We start from the raw sequence: 5,682 nt of genomic DNA, 5'->3' as shown, positions 1-5,682 counted from the left end.
GGGACAGAAGACCAGTCAGATTTGGATGTATTTTGAAGGTAAATCTGACAGCCTTTGGGAAAAGATTGAATTTGGGTGTGAGAAAAAGAGGAGTCAAGGATGGCTCTAAGATTCTGGTTTGAGCAACTGGAAGGTTGGGGTTGCCAATTTCCAAAACAGAAGCTCCTGTGGGAGAAGCAAGTCTACACAGACCAAGGAAGGACAGGACTTTTTTTTTTTCAGAGTCAAGCTGGTCTGCTCGAAATATGTGGAGGATTCTGAGATTTTTTTTTTTTTTTTTTTGTGATGCACCTGTTTGTATATATGTGCAGATGTCTGTGATTTTAAAGTGTGCTTCAGGCTTGGTGTGTAGCTGGGTGGTAGAGCATTTGCTGAACATGTGCAAGGCCCTGGGTTCAAGGAAGGAGGGAAAAGGAAGGAAAAGAAAAGAAGGAAGGAAGAAAGAGAGAGAAAGAAAGGTTCAAAGTGTACTTGATTTTAAAAATATGTTTTTAATTTCCTGGGCCTCTCCGAGGTGTAGTGACCTGTCAATGACGATTTAGAATAATGCATTGAGCAGAGGACTTTATATACTAGTTTGAAGCACAAAGAATAAAGAAATATTTTTCTATGGAGCCTCTTCATAGCAGGCAGACACCATCTGTCTCTATTAAGGAACAGGAACCACCTCTTGTTATTTCTTTTTTTTTTTTAAATATTTATTTATTTTTTTAGTTCTCAGCGGACACAACATCTTTGTTTGTATGTGGTGCTGAGGATCGAACCCGGGACGCACGCATGACAGGCGAGCGCGCTACCGCTTGAGCCACATCCCCAGCCCACCTCTTGTTATTTCTTATCAAATGCGCTACTTTTGTGTACCCCATTGTGAGAAAAGGTAGAAGTGCTAGCGTTATCCACAATGGCATGGTTCTTTGGAAGGTGTTTGTGTGGAAACAATATAGATCTTGCTTCTGCAGCTCCCTGGTACCATCTGTTTAATGCTGGTTACATTATGACAATGATACCGCATCACCCACGGAGCCACTGCTGCCTGCTGGCATCTGGTGGCTCCATCACAGGTGGTTACTGTGCTTTGTTGATCACGACCACAAGTGCACATCTTACCAGGATCCCATTGGTACAAGCCAGGAATTCATTTTACTATACATTTCTGTTAAATTTATTGTTAGGAATTTTATAGTATAAGTACAGGGGAACACGTTTTTCTAGGCTTCTCTTGGAATTCTCTTCAGGCCATTACAGCAATGGGACCTCCTTGGATGTCCACCGCGCCCCTGCCTGCCACTTACCTCCACTGGGAGAGAGGAGCCCTGGCTGGAGCTAGGGGAGAGGTACCATTCACTCAAGGAACATTCATCCCTCATCTCCTGTGGTTTATTACCCATCTGGGAGACCACAGCGGCACCACATCCATAAGGGCCAGGGACATTGACAGGAGTAGTCTTTTGACATTGAAACCCCAAAGGATGAGGTGCAGCCCTCCACAGAGGATGGCCTGACATGTGAAGTAGAGCCTGTGAAGGGGTGTGATGACCACCCTGGGTGGCAGTGATGGTGGGAACAGGAAGGTAGTGGCGTGCCCAAAGGAAGAAGGCAGGCCACTCCCCTACCATACAATGCTCAGGCAAAGCACAGCAAGGAACTTTTGTGTCCCAGACCCCTGAATTTGTCCCGTGTCTGATGTGAGTCACTCCAAATAAGAGTGTCAGCACCACACAAGGCAGCCCATTCTCACCCCATCTTGGGACAGAAACACTGGCCTGTCAGTGGGAGTCATCCTATTACCAGGAAGGGTCCTAGAACCAGGGTACACAGAAATCCCAGGGCTTCTTGGGGAACTAGGTTACTCCAGGAGTGAGGTGGAGGTGAGCCACATGAGAACAGGTTGTAGAGGGTCCCTGAACACCCAGAAGGAAGAAACCAGGACTTGGTCCCATGCTGTCCAGTCTAGGCTTGTGGTGCCCCTCCTGGATGGCACCGCTGACTGGACCAGGCCCAGACACAGGAGAGGGCTTAGACATTTTGAGGAAGGTGACTCTGACCACCAGAACTCACATGGGATCTGGTCCAGATTTGGGGCTCCCTGCAGGGCCCAGGGAAGGGACCACTGACTTGGGTCTATAAGCCAAGCCAACATCATGTGCCAATTTTCTTGGGAGTGGCTCAGGCTGAAGGTGAACATCTGGGAGTCATCAAGCTGCTGAGAATAGCTTTATGGGAAGAAAAGATTCTGAGGCTTCTAATTCCCAAACTCTTACCTTCTCAAAATGTGAGAAGCCAGTTCTCTCCATTTCTAGGCAAAGGACCAAGAATTACCCACTTGACAGTTTCTAGAACTTCTTTGTAGCTTATATAAACCTACAAAGAACTCCTCACCCTGAAAATAGAAACAGTTCATACTATGAAAAACCAGACCTAAATCTCCTTAGGGAACATACCTGGGGAGGCTGACATTTTCATTTTTCAATGCCAGGCTGAGCCTAACATTTCCCCTGCCCTCTGAACACTATTATTTGTGTTAGCCTGCAGTCTGTTTACCTAGGGGAATTATTAATGAACAATTAAGTCTGCTGAAAACATACCACCAAGTGGCACTCAGTAAACATTTCTTGACAATCATCAGGCCATTATTCATCTATGCCATCAAGGCAGAAACAAAATTGTGGAGTTTTTCAGCAAAGTACGAGAAGTTTGTTAGCCTACAGATGAGAAAAGTGAGGGCCAGAGAAGCAAAGTTGATCTTCCCAACTTCTCAAAGTGAGGAAGGGGTCAAACCAAGACTTGGGCCCCAAATTCTTGATTTTAAATGTATTCATTGCTTTTTCTGCTACACTGCACTAGCGTTTTTGAGAAATGGCTGAATTCCACTAAGCCAGTTCAGATGTTTGAGACGTTAACCTTTCCAAAGAACAGTAAAATCTCATTAAGTCAAAGTAATTGGAAGAATAGCCAGGCTGACTTGGAGAAAAGTTTGAACTATTTTAAAAGATATTCAACTTTTTCCTTTCAAGGCCATGTAGTAAATTAGAACAAATAAGCACAGAATGGGGCCAAGTAGAGGTCTTACAGAACCTGCCTAAAGGGACAAACATTTGTACAATTTATAAATGGTACATTAACTATTGTTTGCGTGTAACTACGCAAACTTACGACTGCAAAAGTTATTTTAGGTATTCAAGAAAATGCATTTTTATTAAAAATAAACAAAATGTTTCCCTTGAAAATTCATTTTCATGTGAAAACACACATAGGAAATCCATAAATTTAAAACTAAACATCAGTACAACCACATTAAAATTATCATATGTTTGCCTGTGTACAGCCAGAAAATTGAAATGTTGCGCTCCATTTGTGTACGATGAATTGAAATGCATCCTGCTGTCATGGACAACTAAATAGAACAAATAATAATAACAATAATAATGATAATAAAATTGTCATGTGTTTGAACGGCACACAAATCAACTAAATTTAACAACACATCGTAGAACTCAAATAAGAATCAAATATAACCAAGACAGTCTTATTGCTCTTCTTCTTTAATAGCTGAAAAAAATTTACAATTTCAATCAGAATAGCTCAACCAATTCAAGAACGTTTAGAAAGCAGCGTGTACTCTTTCCCCTTACAGTCAGGGCAGGGGTAGCCATGTTTGTCCTAGTTGTCTCGCATCTTCTGGGTGAGCTCTCACAGGACAGCAGATTTTGACTTATCAGGCAAAAACATGATTCTCAGCCTGGGAGTCCTGGCTAGCTTTTGGAGAATCTTATTTTACAGTTTTGTTCTTCATGACTTGTTTGGCATTATTTCTGCAGCTCACAGCAGCACAAATGATGACATCGGTCTCTCTCGCTTTCCATCCCCTGGATTTTTTCATCTCTCTGACTCCAGCTGCTTGAACATGGGAAGCATCTTCAGGCTGTTACTTGCTCTCAGCTCACTCCCACCAGATTCTCCCCCAATGATCCCGAGCTCCCAGCCACCTAGTGTGAGAAGTCTTTGCATTTGGCTGTCCTCGGTCATTTTGTTTTGTTGTTGTTCACACACTAAACATTCATTGTGACGTTTAGATACATTGGGCCTTATTATCTCTAGTTCTTTGTTTAACACACATCAAGCATATTCTGAAACAGTCCACGGGTTTCTCTATTTTTTTTCCTCTTTGAATTGACTTCCTCCTCCTTTGCTGGCTAAGACTTAGGGTTGTTGACCCAGCAAGTAGCATGTTGGGGGGTCTTGACTGGCCAAGGGATGCCCTTGACTAATGGGAGGCTTTTTGGGGAAGGAGTCTGTAAAGCTCTCAAAGGCATCGGTGTGGTCACAGCTCGGGGAGAAGATTTGGTTGGAGACATATAAGGCCTTCCTTGCTGGGTGAGTTGTCCTGGAAGTGATTCAAAGATCCACATATCTTAGGGGGTAAAAAAAACTCGACCAAAACAAAAAGGAGGCTACAAATATTTCTGCCATGTAATGTTAGAATAGCCTGATGAAACAGCTCAAGTTCAAAGCAACAGCATGGCTCTCAGGCATTCCTGCTGGTGACATGCTGCCCCCCTCTGGAGACAGAGGGAACAGAAGCTCTTGATCCATTCTAGTCCAGTTCTCAAGTCCATTCTGGGTCTGCATTGGTTGGGCTGTTTTATCCAAAAAGTTATTCTGCTACAGTGTGAAGAAATGTCAGCTCATAAACTGAAAACAGTTTATTCAGTGAGTTTATGTTGATTTTAAGTAATGCCAAGGACTTTTATTTCCTGGCTGAGGATGACTCCTTAGTTTGGTGAACCCTGGGTCCTTGTTCCACCCTCCTCTTCAAGAGGCTAAACTAAAGCCATCTTTCTTGGCAGCCTTGGACTAGCAAGGAGTTCTTCCTGACCTGGCATCCTGCCTTAGTAATCTTATCCTTAAAAGGAAGAGTTGGACTTTTGATTTTTAAGGTCCCTCAGGCTCTGATTCCACAATAATAATAAAAACCCCACAAGACTTTGTGAGACGTATTTAGCATAAATAAACTCTTAGGTATTAAGTGAGCTTTGTTTTTTAATGAACAAGATTTCTGGAAATAAATGTGCTTGGGGGAGGGGCTGGATTTCAGCTTTTCAAAATAGGAAAGCTACCACCAGAAGGCAGTGTTGACATATAGTTTGATTCAAGAAGAGCTTCAATAGAGTTCCTTCTGATGAAAGCATTTTTAAAATCAAAGGGTATAAGAATGATTAAAGGTTACATTTTTTTTTGTGGTAATAAGTTCTGAAAAGAATATAAAGGAACGGGCACCTTACACAATAATAGAATAGTAAGTCCAATGAAGTTTCCATCATCTATGAAGGATAGTTATTAATTATTGAACTTAAATTGAGAATATAAGAGAAACAGAAGATGACAACTTCACACACAAAAAAAAAAGGTGGGAGGAGTTCATTCCTATTTCATCTCAGTCCTAGGCTACCACTGGCCGAAGACTTGCTTTGCCTCCTTCTGTGCACAGACAAAAGGTAGATTATTAATTTTCTTAGTAAGAAAGTTCTGGAAATTTCCTCTCCCTTTAAATACTACCGACTCCTTTAAAATTCCAATAGATAGTGTTGTTAATATTTTTAATAGATGGAGAAATTGAGGTATAGAGATTTTATATAGGACTTAGCAAATTGTAGAACTAAAATAAGAACCAAATACAACCAA

This window comes from Marmota monax, unplaced genomic scaffold, assembly GCF_021218885.2.
Source record: "Marmota monax isolate L192 unplaced genomic scaffold, Marmota_monax_Labrador192_F-V1.1 WCK01_AAM20220418_F8-fsc00018, whole genome shotgun sequence".
Classification (NCBI taxonomy): domain Eukaryota; kingdom Metazoa; phylum Chordata; class Mammalia; order Rodentia; family Sciuridae; genus Marmota; species Marmota monax.
Note: the sequence above shows the minus strand (reverse complement) of the source record.